The following is a 17945-nucleotide window of genomic DNA, read 5'->3' as shown; positions in this document are numbered from 1 at the left end:
ATGGGCTGTGGGGTGCTGGGGACAGGGTACCCCACTGCTGTGAAAGGTGAATGGTGGGAAACAGGTCGGGAAAAGAGGCAAAAAAGGAGCATTTATTATCCATGGTGGTGGGGACTGGGACTGGGACACAGACTCTGGGACTGGGATGGGGACACAGACCCTGGAACAGGGACAGGGACACAGACCCTGGGATGGGGACACAGACCCCGGAACAGGGACAGGGACACAGACCCTGGGATGGGGACACAGACCCTGGAACAGGGACAGGGACACACACCCTGGGATGGGGACACAGACACTGGGACAGGACACAGACCCTGGGATGGGGACACACACCCTGGGACTGGGATACAGACTCTGGGACAGGGACACAGACCCTGGGACTGGGATGGGGACACGGACCCTGCGACAGGGATACAGACCCTGGGATGGTGACACAGACCCTGGGACAGGGACAGGGACAGGGACAGGGACAGGCAGCCACCCCCCAGGCTCACTCAAGGGGGTTTTGGGTGCCACGAGTGCCTCGGGGCTCAGCCCAGCTCCCAGAGCAAAGGCAAGCTGGTGGCTGTGCTGATAAGGACCAGAGGGGACGAACAGCACTCCCAGCGAGCAGAACCCCCCTGTTCCACGTCCCCACCAGCCCCATCTTCCCCAAAATGTTGGCAGCGAGGAGAAGCAGCTCCCGCCATGGCCGTGAGCGGAGCCAGCGCTGCTGCCCCGAGCGGGGCCAGCCATGTGCAGAGTTCACATTTTTTGGCCCCGGCAGCTCAGACAGAACAGTTTCCCATTGACAGCACCCGGCCAGCGCTCCCAGCAGCGGCAGCAGCTCCTCCGCTGCTTTCAAATGCAAATTCCAGCTCCCCCCATGGAGGAGCCCACAGCCTGTCCTCAGGGCTGGGCTCTGCCCGGGGCGCTCGGGGGGCAGGGGAAGGAGCCGGGGGGATCCCTCCGGGGGCTGTGCGGGGCTCAGAGCGAACCCCGAGCCCTCCAGTGCTCCCAGAGCTGTGGTGATGTCCCCACCTCCCAAAAATCACATTTCTGCCGGCTGTTTGTTCTGGGGGCCAGCATTTGCAGGGGAGGCTCTGGCCATGTACAACCCCCTCCCCTTCCTGGGCACCCCGAGCCCCCCAGGCTGAGTAAAGAGCTGAGGCGGCTGCACCCCGAGCTGGTTTTGATGTGTGCCCCCAAAAGCTGCCCTCAGAGGCTGAGCCCTGGCACATCCCAGGGCTGCAGCACTGCGGGGCACAGGGCAGAGCCCTTAACGAGCTGCCCGGGCCCAGCAATTAGGAACAGGGAACAAAGAGCCATTCTCAGCATCCCCCTGGGCCACAGCCACGGGACAGGCACTGGACACAGCCCTGGCACCCGGGGCTCTCTGGCCCTGCACAGGGGACAAATCCCTGGGGGGAATTGGGGCCACCTGAGCCCGCAGCCCCCACGGGGACCCTGGAGCAGGATGAAGGGAAAAAAGGGATTTTGTGATTTTTGTGGTTTGGAACTTCCCAGCAGGGCCAGATTGGAAGAGAGGCAGAAGGTGGGTGAGGGGTGTGATGGCAGCATTTGAGACTGTGCCATGGGAGGGCATCCCTGGAGGAGGAAAATCCCTTTAATCTCACCCCAAAGAGGCCAAACAAGACTCAGAGCTTGCAGCAGAAGGAACCAAGGAGGAGTTTGGCACATTTTTATGCAAGGAGAGCCTGTAAAGGAAATTTTGACCAAATCAAAGGAAAAGCTGTTTTCCAACCCCCCAATTAATGCATAACAGGGATCAGAACCCCAGAGAGCCCTCCCCTGACAAGAGTTCTCTCACCCTGCTGCACCAACAGCACCAAACCTCTGACTTGTGCCTTGAAATCCCAACTGCTCACCTAAAAGCTGCCATCTCTAGGCCTGTCCTGAGTCCAGCTCTCTGGTGGGGATGGGCTGCATGTGATTCCAGAGAGGCCAACTTCATTTCTGTCCTCTCTGGCACATCCTGATCACCCACCAAGAGGCTGCACACGAGTGCTGAGCACTGACCCTGGCCGGGGGATGCTGAGCTGTGCCCAGCACTGCTCCTGCTCCTCCTGCTACCACAGGTCATCTGCAGGAATTCAGGGGGGGTGATTTTGGGTGGTCTTTTCCTCAGACCTTCAGGAAGAGGCTCCCAAGGGCAGGGATGGTCTGGGTGCAGGCTCCAGGATCATGTACATGGATTAAATCCCATGGGATTTCACTGTGTCCTGAGTGGAAGGAAGGCAGGAGCCCTCAGTGGGAGGTGGGGTCAGGATGCAGGAGGAGGAAAATGGGAGCCATGAGCTCAGCAGGGTGAAGGCAGGAGAAATGGGATCAGCCAGGGGCTGGTTCAGGTTTCAGGTGCACTGTGGGGATCCTCCCATCACTCAGCTTTTCCCTGTGACTGGAGAGAGCCAGTAGCCCTAAATCCAGCAGCTTCCCACCTGCTTCCCAAACCCAGTGGTGCAGCTTGGAAGGGAATCACACCCAGCTGAGCTGACCAGGCAGGGGAGGACATAGGGCAGAAATGAGCTGTCCATTGTGCCCTAAGATGCTGATTTCCCCCAAGGAACAAACTGTCAGCAGGACCCCAAATGCAGGGGCAGCCCCTGCTGTCCCAGAGCAGCTCTGGGCAATAAGGGCTGTCCAAAAACAATTCTGGACATTAAGGGCTGTCCCAGAACAGCTCTGGGCAATAAGGGCTGTCCCAGAGCAGTTTTGGGCAGTAAGGGCTGTCCCAGAGCAGCTCTGGGCAATAAGGGCTGTCCCAGAACAGTTTTGGGCATTAAGGGCTGTCCAAAAACAATTCTGGGCAATAAGGGCTGTTCCAGAGCAGTTTTGGGCAGTAAAGGCTGTCCAAAAGCAGCTCTGGGATATAGGGGCTGTCCCAGAACAGTTCTGGGCAATAAAAGCTGCCCCAATCCCTGCAGACCAGGCTGGGGGGTGACTTGCAGCTGCTGGCCCAGGGGTGACCCTGCAGCTGGCTCCTTCCAGATGTTTTCCTTCACCTCAGCAGCACCAGCATCTGGCAGCTTAGATCCATCAGGGCAGAAAAGCAGCTCTCATTTTGTAAGAGGGTCCAAAAAAAAAGGGATTTTGCATCCAGCCATTGCTCCTTATGTTCTGTGCCCTCACTCCCTCCCTGTCCCCAGAGCCACTCTGTCCCCCTGGGCTGTGATTTACAGCCCTGCAGGCAGATCCAAAGGGGCCTGGGGGACCAGGTGTGCTGTGGTGGCCCTGCAGGGAGGGACAGGCTGGTGAGCACAGATCCCTCAGCTGCTGCTGAATCCCTGGGGCAGAGTTCTGGCTTGCTCAGTGCCCAGCACCTGCAGCCCTGGAGCCCTGCTTGGTGTGGCATGAGGGAGAAGGGAGAGGTGTCCTGGCTCTCACCTGAGCTGTGGCTGAGCAGAGAACAGTTCTGGGGTTTGTTTTCCTGCAGGAGACACCTGGAGTGGGAGAGGAGCCATGGCAGAGGTGGGCAGCACTGCAGGGAAGGATGTCCAAGCTGCAAATGAGGCACCTCCAATATTCCTGATGGGATCAGGAGTGCATGGAGCAGCAGGAATGAGGGAAACCTTCACTCTTCAGCCAGGAAAACCCCAAGCTTGGATTTGAGGAGGATGTGGGTAAGTGTGGATAAAGCAAACACCTCAAGGCAGTTGGGGTCAGCCCTGCCCTGAGCTCAGTTCTAGGCCAGGCTTTGGGGCAGTCTGTTTGCTCAGCCCTTGCAATCAAAGCTCCTTCCCAATTTGGGCTTCCCAGGGTCCTTCTGAGCCCTGAGGAGCAGCACTGCCAGAACTGGAGGATTTTGCAAGGCAGCAAATCTTTGGTTGGATGCCAGGAGCCAGAGAAGAGAAAAAAACCAGGAGATATGTTGCAAAACCTATAAACCTTGAACAAAAAAGTTTTTAAGTGAATATTAAACAAACAAGAAGTGCCACAGCTTGTGGTGGCTGCTCAGGACCTGTTTTGGTGCAGAACCCTTGGAATGGAGAGGTGAGGAAGGGCTGGGGGCAGGAGGGAGGCACAAAGCAGTCCTGAAATAGTGAAAGGAGCAACAAAACCCCTGAATCTGAAGTCAAGGAAAGGACAACAGGCAGAGCTGACACTCAGTGGGGCTTGCAGGTGCCTGAAGGAGCTCATCTTGTGGAGTTTGGCAGGAGGGAGCTGGTAGAGAAGAGGGCTGGGAAGGATCTGGGGGTGTGTGATGCTTCTGAGCAGCCAGAAATAGGTGGAAGGTGTGAAAGCAGCAGCTTCTCGAGGTGTTGATTTGTGGAGCTCTGCCACAGCGTGGTGGAAACCAGCGTGGGATGGTTCAGAGAGCAACAGGACAAACCTGCAGAGGGCAGAGAGGCCACAGCAGCCACCTCATGGCTGGGGGCAACCTCTGGTTCAGGTGGCCCCAAACTCCTGCTGTCCTACCAGTGTGGGCCATGGGGGGAGCAGAGCCTACAGGGCTTCTCAGAGCCTTCAGGGGCTGGAGTTTTGTTGTCTCAGGAGAAATCCAGCCAGGAAAAGCTGTGCAGGTGGCTCTTTGTGGTGCAGGGAAAAACCTGCCTGGGAGAGCTGGGCCAGATCTGCTGATTTACCTCCCACAAAATGGAGCTGCACCACAAGGACTCGCTGCTCTAATTTACAAAATGCATCTGCCACCACTTCTCCATTTGCTGGCAGCCCAAATGCCTGAGAGCACCACCAGCATGACAAATGTCACTGCTCCCTGGGAAGGTGACCATTGCTCCAGAGCTGCTGTCCAAAGGTTCATTAAATAGATTAAAACCAGCTGGATCCTGAGTGCTCCCCTCGCTCCAAATAAAGCAGAGGGCAGGACTTCAGTGAGAGCAAATCCTCAGGGTGGCACTGGGGGCTGGTGGGCATGGGGGAAGCAATGCCACTGCCTGCCCCTTCCTTGAGAGCCCTGCATCCCAAAGGAGCCTGCCTTTACAAATGGTCTGGGGCCACAGAAACCCCACTCTGGGACAGAGAGGCTCTGGGGAGGGGTGAGGCCACAGTCATGCACATGGAAAGCTGTTGCAAAGAATGTCAGGAGCAATGGCTGGATGCAAAGTTTCCTTTTTTTTGGATCCTCTTATAAAATGAGAGCTGCTTTTCTGCCCTGATGGATCTAAGCTGCCAGATGCTGGTGCTGCTGAGGTGAAGGAAAACATCTGGATAACATCCCAGCCCCTCTGCAGGGTCAGCAAAGCATCAGGTGGGAAAATTTCCCAGAGACTGAAAACCCCAGGGTGTGGGATGGAGGTTTTGTCCCCCATTCCCAGGATGTCAGCCCAGGGAGGCTGGAAACCAGGGCTGGGACTTGCTGTGAAATGAGTGGAGAGGTCTCAGCCCCTGGGGGCACAGAGGGATTTTGCTGCTGGCCAGGAACAGATTTGGGTGGAGCTGGGGAAGGGCCAGACCCTGCTGCCAAAGGGGGAGAGAGCCAGGTCCAGCTGGGCCAGGGCACAGCTCCATGGCTCCTGAGCTGTGACCTGTGTCCCACCAGGGTCCCACAGCCATGACTCGTGTCCCACCCATGTCCTACAGCCCTGACTCGTGTCCCACCTGTGTCCCACAGTCCTGACCCATGTTCCACAGCGGTGAGCCATGTCTCACCCGTGTCCCACCCATGTCCCACTCATGTCCTACAACCCTGACCCGTGTCCCACAGCCCTGACCCATGTCCCACAACCCTGACTTGTGTCCCACCCACGTCCCACAGCCCTGACCCACGTCCCACAGCCATGAGCCGTGTCCCACCCATGTCCCATCCATGTCCCACTCATGTCCTACAACCCTGACCCGTGTCCCACAGCCCTGACCCATGTCCCACCCATGCCCACCAGGGTCTCACAGCCATGACTCGTGTCCCACCCATGTCCTACAGCCCTGATCCGTGTCCCACCAGGGTCCCACAGTCCTGACCCATGTCCCACAGCCATGAGCCGTGTCCCACCCATGTCCCATCCATGTCCCACTCATGTCCCACAGCCCTGACCTTTGTCCCACAGCCCTGACCCATGTCCCACCCATGTCCCACAGCCCTGGCCCGTGTCCCACCTTCGTCCCACAGCCCTGACCCATGTCCCACCCATGTCCCACCCGTGTCCCACCAGGCAGAGCTGTCCCTGCCTCCTCCCTGCCTCCCTCCACGGCTCCTCCTGTGCCAGCTCCCCCATGGCAGCTCCAGGAGGCTCCACTTCACAGCAAAGTGCAACACAACCTTAAATCATAGCTAAAAATATTACTCGGGAGCTTGATTAGTAAATGCCACCGTTGCTGGTTTGGTTTGGGGATTTTCCCCCCTCCTTCTAATGTAAAATGTTTCAACCCCAGCAGCAGCACTTGCTGGAGCTGTCTCTAAGCCCCAGCACTCCCCAGGGCTCTGCAGCACCAGCTCTGCTCAGGAGGAGGCCATAAAGCAGCTGCTGTTACCCCAGGGTCAGTGCAGAAACCTTGTCCTGCTGTGAGTCTGGTTTAAAACAAACAGGCTTCCAGAGGGGTTTTAGCTAAATGATGTTTCTTTTAGGGTAGGTGACAGCAAATGCTGTAAATCACAGAATCACAGGAGGGTTTGGGTTGGAAGGGACCTTTCAGATGATCTCATTCAACCCCTGCCATGGCAGGGACACCTTCCACCATCCCAGGCTGCTCCAGCCCCAATGTCCAGCCTGGCCTTGGGCCCTGCCAGGGATCCAGGGGCAGCCACAGCTGCTCTGGGCACCTGTGCCAGGGCCTCAGCCCCCTCAGAGCCAAGAATTTCTTCCTAACTTTTAATCTAAATCTCTCCTCTTTTGGTTCAAAGCCGTTCTCCATTGACCTGTCACTATTTACCCCTGACAAAAGCCTTTCCCTCCTTTTGATAAACCCCCTTGGGCTGCTGGAAGGGATCCTGACGTCTCTCCAGAGCCTTCTCTTCTCCAGGCTGAACAATCCCATCTCTGGCAGGTGGATTTTCAGGCAGTAGCTTTCCTTGGGGTTCAGTTAACGTGGAGTTTGGGTTCTGTTGTTTGATTTCTCAGAAATGGGGAGCCCTCAGTGTCCCCTGGCACTGCTCATGGAGCTGAGGCCACTTCTCCAGGTCCTTCCCATTCACCCTTGGCTCTATCTCTGCTGTGGGTACAGATCAGAGTATCCCTATCCATGCAAAATCCATGCAAAAAACCCATCCATCCCAATACCCTAACGCTGAAGGGGAAAAGGAGGGGGAAAGCTGTGGATGAATCTGTGCAGGACCCTCCTCCATCACCCCCGGGCTGCTGGTGCCCGGTTCCCGTGCGGGGAATGCCCGGGAGCAGCGGCGCTGCCTTGATCGTCAGAGGAGGCGTCAGGGGCTGGGCTGTGGGAACACAGCAGCGATCTCAGCTCTGCTTTGGCTGCAAAAGATCCCTGCTGGCCCAGGAATCATGTGTTGTTTTTAATGACTCCATCACCAAAGGAAAATCTTCAATGACAGCTTTTTTTCCCTTTTGTGCCCAGCTCATTACCAGAAGGATCTCCCTCGCTGGCCGCCGGGCTGTGCGGGCAGGAGGCTGCTGAACAAACCAGCCTTTTTCTCCCCAGCATAGAAGGCGCTTTGATAAACCGGGGAAATCCTCGGCCAGCAGCGAGGGGCTCTCTGCAAAGCCGCTGCTGCCTTTGGGAACAGCCGCAGGCAGGGCTGGCATCGCCAGCCTTGGAGCAGAGCGCTCCCAGGCAGCCCCAGGCTGCTCCCTGCGGGGCTGGGCTCTGCCTGCCGCTCCCCAGCTGGGCTTCCCCACCAGGGCTGCACCCTACAAACCTCGGGGTGGATGTGGGGAAGAGGGGGCAGATGCCAGCCTGGAGCTGGCTGCAGCTCCGCTGCTCAGAGACGTGTGAAATGCCGCGGGGTGCAGCTCAGAGGGTGGCTTTTGGATGAGCAGCTCTGCAAAAAAAAAAAAAAAAAAAAAAAAAAAAAAAAAAAAAAAAAAAAGAAAAAAAGAAAAAGCGTTCTTGCTTTTCTTTTTTTATTTCTTAACACTTCTGGCTCGAGGGCTGTTGTTCGTAACTTGTCAAGATCTTGGCATCGGCGACTGATTTGTCATCTGCCATAAAATGGAGGATGAGCATCTTTGGTTCAGAACTGGGCCAAGGGAGATGACAGCTCAAAGCAAAATATGCTCCAGCTCCAGTTTCCTCCGTGGGCTCCGGCTCCCGGGGAGAGGAGCGGGCATTTGGGGTCTGAGTGCATCACAGCGCTCTGGGTAAGCGCCCCGCTCCTGCTCCGCGTCTGCGACAGCACAGCCCGGTGCACATTAACCCTCTGCCTGCCAGAGCAGGCTGTGCTGGACCGATGCTGCCATGGCCCTGCCCTCCTCACCGAGCTGTCACCCTGAGAGCTACCGACATACTCAAACACCACTCAAATACCACCATTTTAAAAAGAAAACGACACCAGCAATCTCTTTAAACCCCAGGCAATGAGCTGCAGGTGCACATTAACCCTCTACCTGCCAGAGCAGGCTGTGCTGGACCGATGCTGCCGTGGCCCTGCCCTCCTCACCGAGCTGTCACCCTGGCAGCTACCGACATACTCAAATACCACCAAAACACCATTTTTTAAAAGAAAATGACACCAGCAATCTCTTTAAACCCCAGGCAACGAGCTGCAGCGTGAGGGGTGTGCCTTGGCACGCTGAAGTTTGGAAGATGAATTATTAATCCTGCCATTCCCGAGCTGCCCGCACATCCCGGCGCTGCTCTCCCCTCCTCCGGCAGCGTGTCCGGCCACACGGAGCAGCCACCAGCTCCCTCAAAAAGCATCTCAGGCCGCAGGTAACCCATGGCGCTGACACCACCACGAGGCAGCAAGAACTCGAGTTTGAAGCGAGAAAATTAAAGCTCCCTGCAAGTAGCTGAATCACTGAGCGCGGAGGCCCAGGCTCGGCCGCTTTGAGGGGCTCTGAGCCCACCTGCAGCTCTGCCCACGGGGGTGCCCCGGGCTGGGGGGGTCACCGGGGGGGCTCTGAACCCAGCGGGGCTCCAAATTGCCGGGGAGGGCACCAGGATGGGGAGGGAGGGGGGGCCATGCATGACAGGTGACACCGGGCTGTGCCCTGCTCAGCGCTGTCCCCTCTGTACCCCCAGCCTCACATCGGCCTGCAGAGCCCCCCGGACCCCCCCAGTTCCCCAGCCAGGGGCTGATGAGCCCTGCCCTGCGCTGGTTGTGGGAGCACAGGCAACCGTGGGCCCAGCAGCGTATCCCTCGCAGTGATGTGAAGATGAAGGATCCTCCCTCCCCAGGATGGCGAGGATGGCAGGTAAAGCCCCCCCGCCCCCAGCCCGCCCCCGTGCGAGGCGCAGAGCAGCCGGGTCCCCCTCCCTCTCCATGCAGGAATGCGAAGTGACAGCGCACACCCCCCCTCCCCAGCGCTGAGAGGGTGCGGAGAGGCCCGGAGCACCGCGCTGCCAATGTGCCAAGCGCTGCCGGGATCCCTCCCCCCGCCATGGAAACGTGCGGAGCAGCCTGAACCCCCCACCTCCCCTCCAGGCAAAGGTGCAAAACGTGGAGGATCCCCCCTCCAGGCCGTGAATAAGTGCAAAGTGGAGGGACCCCCCACGCGAGGATGAGAGGCAGCTTGGACAGCCCCTTCCCAAAGCAAGGATGCGAAGGGATGGAGGACAGCCCCCCGCCCCCGTGCACGGATGCAAAGCTGGGGGGGATGCAGCAAAACGGGGATGCAGAGCGGCCCTCCCCCCCCCCCGCAAGGATGCGAAGGGACGGAAGAACCCCCCTGAAAGGATGCGAAGGGATGTGGAGGATCCCCCCACAAGGATGTAAAGGGATGGAGAACCCCACCCCCGCAAAGATCCCCCCCCTCACCGGAAAGATGTAAAGCAGCAGAGCATCACCCACCCCCCGCGCCAGGATGCAGAGCGGTGGGAGATCCCCTCCACGCAACGACGCCCCCCCAAAAGGATGAAAAGGTGTTGGAGACCCCCATCAAAAGGCCTCAAAAATGCCGTGCCCCGCCAAGGGATGTGCCCCCCTGGGCGCTCACACCTGCGGGCACGGGGACCCCCCGCTCTCCCTGCGCCGCGTCATCCCCGCATCCCCCGCGCTCACCTCCGCCGGGCTGGCTCCGGGGCCGGGTGTGTCTCGGCAGGGCCGTGCGGGGCCGTGCGGGGCCGTGCGGGGCTGCGGCCGCCGCCGCCGCTGCCCGCGCCCCGCGCCCCGCTCCGCCGGCGCTGCCCGCGCTGCCCGCGCCGCTCCGCAGTGCGCGCACGGCGCATGTGCCCGCCCGCCCCCGCCCCGCTCCGCCCCGCGCCCCAGCCCGGCACCCCGAGACACAGCGGCACCCCGAGCTATCCCTGAGCCATCCCTGAGCCATCCCCGAGCCATCCCCGGGCCAGCCCGGCACCCACGAGCCAACCCGGCACCCCGAAACACAGCGGCACTCCGAGCCAACCCCGAGCCATCCCCGAGCCATCCCCGAGCCATCCCCGGGCCAACCCCGAGACACACTGGCACCCCGAGCCATCCCCGAGCCATCCCCGGGCCAACCCGGCACCCCGAGCCATTCCCGAGCCATCCCCGAGACACACTGGCACCCCGAGCCATCCCCGGGCCAGCCCGGCACCCACGAGCCAACCCGGCACCCCGAAACACAGCGGCACTCCGAGCCATCCCCGGGCCAACCCCGAGCCATCCCCGAGCCATCCCCGAGACACACCGGCACCCCGAACATCCCCGAGCCATCCCCGGGCCATCCCCGAGCTATCCCCGAGCCATCCCCGAGTCAACCCGGCACCCCGAGACACAGCGGCACCCCCGGGCCACCCCCGGGCCAACCCGGCACCCCCGAGCCACCCCGGCACACCCGAGCCAGCCCGTGGCAGCCCCAGCACCCCGAGCCCACCCCAACACCCCGGAGCCCAGCCGGCACCCCCGAGCCACTCCCGAGCCACACCGGGCCAGCTCGGAGCCGCCTCGGCACCCCGAGCCCACCCGGTACCCCGGAGCCAACCCAGCACCCCGGAGCCCCAGCCCCGGCACCCCCGAGCCACCCCGAACCAGCCCGGCACCCCGAGCCAGCCCCGGCACCCCGGAGCCACCCCGAACCAGCCCGGCACCCCGAGCCAGCCCCGGCACCCCGGAGCCACAGCCCCGGCAGCCCCGAGCCCCGCCGGAGCCGCCCTTACAACTTCGCCTCGGGGTTCGCAGAAATCCCTCATTCCCCGCCGCTTCCCAGCCCTCGCCGTGAGCCGCGGCTCTGGAGCATCCCCTGGAAATGCCTCCGCTGGCCGGGAGGGGAAGCGATGCTCCGGTGAGAGGGAGCGGTGTGGGCAGTGTCTGCTCCAGGTGTGGCGTTGCCACCATCTTCTCCCCGCTTCCCCTGTGCCCTGTGGGTCCTGGTGTCTCCCCATGGGTCAGATCCAGGCCAAGGTGTTGCTCTGGGGTGTTGATGAAGCCCCAAGGAAAGCATGGTCCTCCCCAGCTTGTCACTGTCACCAGCTGCTGGTGCCTGGGGATTTGGGGTCCTCTCCTTGGTCATGTCACAGAGACACCCCAAAGACTGGAGCCCTGTGCTCTGGGGCAGGCTGGGAGAGCTGGGGGTGTTCACCTGGAGAAGGGAAGGATCCAGGGAGACCCAAGAGTGAGTCCCTTCCAGTGTCTAAAGGGGCTCCAAGAAAGATGGTGACAAAGATTTTAGGAGGACCTGTTATGGGACAGTAAGTGATGGTTTTAAAATAGAAGAGGGTCAATTTAAACCAGATATGAAGAAGAAATTCTTTACAGTGAGGGTGGGCAGGCCCTGGCACAGGGTGCCCAGAGCAGCTGGGGCTGCCCCTGGATCCCTGGCAGTGTCCAAGGCCAGGCTGGATGGGGCTTGGAGCGGGCTGGGATGCTGGGAGGTGTCCCTGCCATGGCAGGGGGTTGGACTAGAAGACCTTCAAAGCTGCCCTCCAGCCTAAACCCTGCCATGGTTCTGTGCCCCAGTGCCAGCACTGGACCATGTTGAGTGCAAACATCTGCAGGAGCCTCATCTGCTTGGGGGTCCAACAAAATCCCAGCCTGGGAGTCCTGGAATCCCAGAATGGTCTGGGTTGGAAGTGACCTTACAGACCATCCAGTCCCAACACCCCTGCCAGGGCAGGGACACCTGAGACACCCCGAGGGTGTGACAAGTGACCCCACCTCGGGGCCCTGCCCTTCTCAGCCCACTCCAGCCCCACCAAACCCATCCCAGGCTGTGCCCACACCCCAGCCCCAGTGACCAGCAGGGATTTTGCTGGCTGGAAAAGGAGAGAGGTGAATTACTCCTTCAGGGGCTGAGACTGCAGGAAAACCACACAGCTCTGCCCATGGCAGCTGCATGCCTGTGCCAAGGATGCCAGCAGAGCCAGGGCAGCACCCAGTGACCCCACAGCCCTTCCTCAAATCCCTGGCCATGCACCCATGCACCTGCCCAGCCAGGCACCCACAAAATCGAACCCCAGATCCTGGGGGCAGTTCTGGGCCCCTCAAGAGAGAAGTTGAGGGGCTGGAGCATGTCCAGAGAAGGGAATGGAGCTGGGAAGGGGCTGGAGCACACCAGGAGCAACTGAGAGAAACTGGGAAAGGGGCTCAGCCTGGAGAAAAGGGGGATCAAGGGGGACCTTGTGGCTCTGCACAACTCCTGAGGGGACAGCCGGAGGGATTTGGGATCTTATCCCAGGGAACAGGGACAGGAGGAGAAGGAACAGCCTCAGCCTGGGCCAGGGGAGGTTTAGATTGGATGTTAAGGAAAATTTCTTCATGGAAAAGGCTGCCCAGCCCTGGCACAGCTGCCCAGGGCAGTGATGGAGTCACCATCCCTGGGGGGATTTAAAGGATGTGTCGATGGCACCTGGGGACGCGGGTTAATGTTGTGTTTGGCAGTGCTGTGGGGATGGTTGGACTCGATGGAGGCTTTTCCACCCTGAGCAATTCCACGATGCCGTGATTCCAGAGCTGCTGTGAGCGCAGCCGCTCCTAGAGGGCAGAGCGAGCCAGCAGGGACAGGCGGCTGGAGCTGTGCGGGAGCTGCCGTGCGGGAAACGCCGTGCGGGAAACGCGCTGCCTTCCCTCGCACTGAGGCTGTGGGGGAAGAAAGAACTTCAGCAGCACGAGGGATAATCTGTGACACGGTTTGAGGTTTGGAGGGAGATGACTCACGCTTTGATTTCTTTACGCAGCGCTCCAGGGCGGGATTAAGCCGAGCTTGTCGGGAGGGCGCCGGAGGAGGCAGCGGGGGGAGCTCCTCATCCCCAGCGCATCAGGATGCTCGTCAGGAACAGAAAACCGGCATGGATGAGGGGCGAGGGCACCCCAAAAGGGACGGCTGCCCTCACTAGGCTGGACCTTGGGCACAAGGCTGTGTCCCAGCCCGGAGCCGGGCTCTTCTGCAGGCAGCCGTGCCCGGGCAGCCCTGCCGTGCCCAGCGGTGTAAGGGCAGCTCTGCCGTGCCCAGAGAAACCCGGGGAGCTCTGCCATGCCCCGAGGAGCCCAGGCAGCCCTGCCGTGCCCAGAGAAACCCGGGGAGCTCTGCCGTGCCCATAGGAGCCGAGGCAGCCCTGCCGTGCCCCGAGGAGCTCGGGCAGCCCTGCCGTGCCCAGCGGTGTAAGGGCAGCCCTGCCGTGCCCCGAGGAGCTCGGGCAGCTCTGCATCACACGCCAGCCCCGGCTGCTGCACCCTCCCTCCCGTCCTCACTCCTGCCGGTGTCCCCAGGGACCTTCCTGAGCAGCGACACTCAGGCTGGACACTTCAGATTCATCCTTGCCTTGGCCAAGCTGTCCTGTCCCTGTGCTGGTGCCACCAGAGGTGTTCTCGTCTCAAGAAATGAAGCAAAAGTTTTCTGTGAGCCGAACAGAGCCAGAAGTGAGTGCAGCCGGTCAGGGCGAGGATGATGCTGCTGCTGCCAGGACAGCACAGCCTGCGACAGCACCAGGCAGGGATTTGGGGACTCAGTTTGGACGGGGGGGATGAGCAGCCCCTCTGCCATGCCCAGGACAGAGCTGCCCCCTCCCGTCCTGCCCGCAGCCCTCGGTGGCTCCCAGCCCTCGCTCGGAGCAGCTCCGGAGCTCTGGGTGCTGCCAGGAGAGCTCAGCCCATCACCAACCCTCGAGGTGCCAGGAGCAAACCCAAAGGGGGGCACAGCTGGCCAGGCCTCAGCCCCTGGAGCCCCCAGAGCAGCTCCTGCACTGCTGGTGCTGTCAGGCACACACACAGCTGGGCCTGGGGGGCACAGGCAGCGTGCCCAGGGTGCCCCATTGGCTTGGGAGGGTGAGGGCAGGGGGAGGGAACGGTGCAGGCAGCAGCACCCACAGAGCTGAGCACCTGCAGCACCCCCAGCCCGGGGCCAGCCTCAGCCCTTCCCAGCTCTGTGCACAGCACATGTGGGGTTTCACCTGAGTGTTTTTCTGGGTGTCACACCAGCAGTGTCCTCTGCTTGAGCTCAGGGGCACAGACCAGCTGCACCAAGGCTCCCCTGCTCCCTGAGCCGCTCCCCTGGAGGTGTCTGGGCTGGCTCTGTCCCTTTGAGTGGGACAGGAGCCTGCAGAACTCCTGGCCATGCGGCTCCCAGAGATGTTCCAGGCTTGCCTTGAGCCACCTTTGTGCCATGATCACCCTCCAAAGTGAGGAGCTGATGGGGAATTCACCCTTTCCCAAGGGAATTCATTCCATCACTGGATAAACAATGCAAATATCACTTAATAACAGCAAATTAATGAACCATAGGAAAAACTTATCCTGGGGGCACATCCACAAATTTTTTTGCCAGTGGCTCCCTGAACTCCTCAGAGTTTTGAGCAGCTTGGGGTCAGCGGTGGCTCCCATATCAGTGACAGGCACAGTGGGGCCAGAGGAGCACCCAGCCCCAAACCCCAGCACCCTCCATCCCCACCCCAGCCAGCTCAAGCCAAGGCTGTGCAGCTGGAGCGGGACGCCAGGAGGCTGCTGTGAAAAATGCATATTTTATGATTGGCTTTTCGCAAATATTCAAATGAATATTTATACGTGTTGTGTTAGAAAGTAATGCTGTATTAATTCTCTTAAGTACTGTGTTAAATATAGTTTTAGGTTATAAAAAATGTTAAAATAGAAACGATGCTATGTATGATACTTTTTTAAAGAAAGGACTCACAGCAAGATAGCAGCCATAGGACACCTGAATCTTTCAGAGAAAAAGAATTTATTGCCCTCTTATCAGAAGAAAGGAACTTCTTCCTGCCTCGAAGGCGCTGTTAGGATTCAGAGGAAGAAGGTGACGATGACCAGACAGAATCCTGTGTTTGAATGGAATTTATGCATCATGTATGAAGTGTATGAATATGCAACAGGCTGTTGTTTTTAAGGGTTAATCCTTTGTTAACGTGGGTCTTTTTTCGGGCTCGTGCTGCCCAGAAAAAGGTACCCGGACATCCGTAACTCTTTGTCTCTATTGTCTCACATTGTCTTAATTCAACTTGTCCAAATTATTATCACTCTAATTGTATTACTATTTTTATAACCATTTCAGTACTATTGAACTTTTCAAATTTGAAAAACAAGTGATTGGCGTTTTTCACAGCTGCCAAAGCTCTTTGTTTTGGGTCGTGGACCCCCAGCCGGCCCGGGAGGAGGTGCTGGGTGCCGTGGCACACGCTGCCTCCCGCCGGGCTGCTGCGAGGGCTGAGGTAATCCTGGGTAATTCCTGACTTCCATGGAAATGCCTCGGGGCCGAGATGATTATCGCTGTAATTAGCCTCTCTGATTTTTCTTGGTGTTCTATAAAATATTAATTTACAGCTGGATCCTTGCCTCCTTTGTGTGCCGGCTGGAGCTCTTGCCATCAGCAGAGCAGCTCTGGCACCTCGCGCCCAGGTCCCGTGGGGTTATGTGGGGCAGTGGTTGGGGCTGGTGGGGCTGGGCAGGAACTTCCACTTCCCCACAGGAACGTGCCCCTGGAGCTCCTATTTCAAAGGAAATATGGAAAACCGGTGAGGCATGCTCAGAAAATGCCCTCCCCAGCTCTGCAGCTGGATGGCTGAAGGTGAGCAGGCAGCTGAGTGGCTGCAGAAGCCCTTTAATGAAACATAGATCCACCCTGGTCCTCTGTTTGGGCCAGAAACTGTGGTTTTGCTCAGCTGCATGGAAAATCAGGTAGGGCAGCAATGTCTGAGCAGCACCATGTTCCCCACCCAGCCTGGAGCCATGGAGTGGATGTGGTGCTGTGATTTCCACTGCCAAAAATGAAGCCAAATGTGGGGGTTGGTGGCACGTGGCTCCCTGAAAACCCACTGCTGGCACCAGCACTTCCAAGCTGCCTCATTTTTCAGCCAAACTAAGTAGAATCTACTTGAATCTCACCAAAAAGGTGGGAAATGCCACCTGTGATATCTTTGATCCCAGACTTTGGGAAGGTCAGGCAGAGGAAGGATGTTACAGTGTGCTGGTCTCTGCCTTCTCCCTGGAACAAGCCTTGGGCTCCAGACTCTGCATTCCAGTATCCCTGCCAGGGAGGGAGTTCTGCCACATCCCTAGGGCTGCCCCTGAGCTCCTTTTTCCTCTGGGACAGTGTCTCTGCCAGGCCAGATGCAGCAGCTGTCTGAACTACAGCTCCACTCTAAAGAAAGGAGCACTGCTAATGACAGGAAGGGTCTGTGCCCAGCATGTGAATGTCTCTGCAGAGAGCTGCTCACCACTAGAGATGTTTTCCCAAAGCTTTTGGCCCTGCAGCAGATGCTGTCAGTGAGGTTTTGTCCTCAGGACAATCCTACATGTTCCTGATGCTTTGAGAGGCTGCCTAGAACAGAGTTGAAGGAATAAAGCAGGGATTTATTAAAAGGCCTTCACAGGATTCACCTTGGGCAGCACAAGAGCCCAGCCAGGGCTACACCCAAGCTGGATGAGGCTCACGAGTTCTCACACTTTTATCAGTTTTGGTCCATTTCCATGTTGGGGTTAATTGTCCAATTCCAGCTCCAGGTGATGCAGTCCCATCCTCCCAGTTTGCTCTCCTCAATTCTCTGTTGTTTGCACTTTCTGGGCCTGAAGCTGCAGTGGTGTCCTTGGTTCTGGGGCTGGAAAAGGATTGTTCTGTGGGACTGAGCTGTGAGGAGAACTGCTGACACTTTATATGGAGTTCAGAGTTATACACCAATGCAGTACAGAGTCTGGAAAGCATGAAAGCTGGAACTTAAGGCATCATCCCCACGTCACTAAAACCCAGCCAGGTTACAAAACCACTGGAGATTTGTGTTCTCTGAGGCCATGGGGTCCCACAGCACTTCCCAAGCTGTTTGCACAGATATTTCCATTCCTCCTCCCCTTCTGCACCACCAGGCACACACTGAGCAGGAGCCAATCCCTCTGGCAGGGGCTCTGGCACCAGGGCTGGAGCCAAGCACACGATGCTCATCAGCTGTGCCATGAGGGGCTCCCTGCCAGCTCTCCAGGGATGCCAGATGTGCATCTGGAGAGCCTGGAGGTGCTGCTGCCATCCACTGCATCCCTCACCGAGCTGGCAGCTCAGGGCTTTGAGGGAAACCATGTGGCAGACACAGAAAGGTGTTCTAGCATGGAGTTCAACCAGGGAAGAGCAGCTTTGTCTGGTTTTCCTCAGTGTTTCTTTCATCTTGTGGTTATGAAGCTGCAGAGCCTCTGGGTGGGATGCTCTGTGTTCTTACAGCAGGCAGAGCTGCTCCTGCCTGCATTTCCCAGAGCTTCCCAGGCTGCATCTTCCTCCTTGATGAAATCCATCCTCTTACCCAGCCCAGACTTTTAACCCCACTTTTCCAGTCCCTTCTGTGATTTTACTCCTCAGTCTCACTGGTCCACTCCAGCCCAGTGATGTCTGGGCCAAAAAATTCTCTGTGCAGGCACCATGCAGCCAACATCCAGGGGAGATGCTGCTCCCTGGGGTTTGTGTCTGGCTCGAGGCCCAAGGAGAATTAACCTCCTGTTTCCCCCTCTGAGAGCCTTCTGCAGC

General features: G+C 58.7%; 1 protein-coding gene and 1 long non-coding RNA gene across 3 annotated transcripts in view; one reads left to right on the top strand and one right to left on the bottom strand.

Moving 5' to 3' along the window:
• Positions 1 to 10227, bottom strand: part of LOC139597414 (actin-binding protein WASF3-like) — a 28598-nt gene extending 18371 nt beyond the window's left edge. For both annotated transcript variants that reach the window (XM_071442745.1, XM_071442746.1), the window contains exon 1: positions 10079 to 10227. The gene's annotated coding sequence lies outside the window, so the exon portion shown is untranslated. The remainder of the gene's footprint in view (positions 1 to 10078) is intronic.
• Positions 8666 to 15753, top strand: LOC139597416 (uncharacterized). The gene is made up of 3 exons (XR_011681596.1): positions 8666 to 8787; positions 9100 to 9272; positions 13171 to 15753. It is a non-coding gene; the product is annotated as an uncharacterized lncRNA (long non-coding RNA).
• The last annotated feature ends 2192 nt before the right edge of the window (positions 15754 to 17945 follow it).

The sequence above is a fragment of the Agelaius tricolor genome, unplaced genomic scaffold (assembly GCF_023055355.1).
Source record: "Agelaius tricolor isolate 1412-34295 unplaced genomic scaffold, bAgeTri1.0.p SCAF_17, whole genome shotgun sequence".
NCBI classification, from domain to species: Eukaryota; Metazoa; Chordata; class Aves; order Passeriformes; family Icteridae; genus Agelaius; species Agelaius tricolor.
Note: the sequence above shows the minus strand (reverse complement) of the source record. Positions and strands in the feature narration are given on the sequence as shown.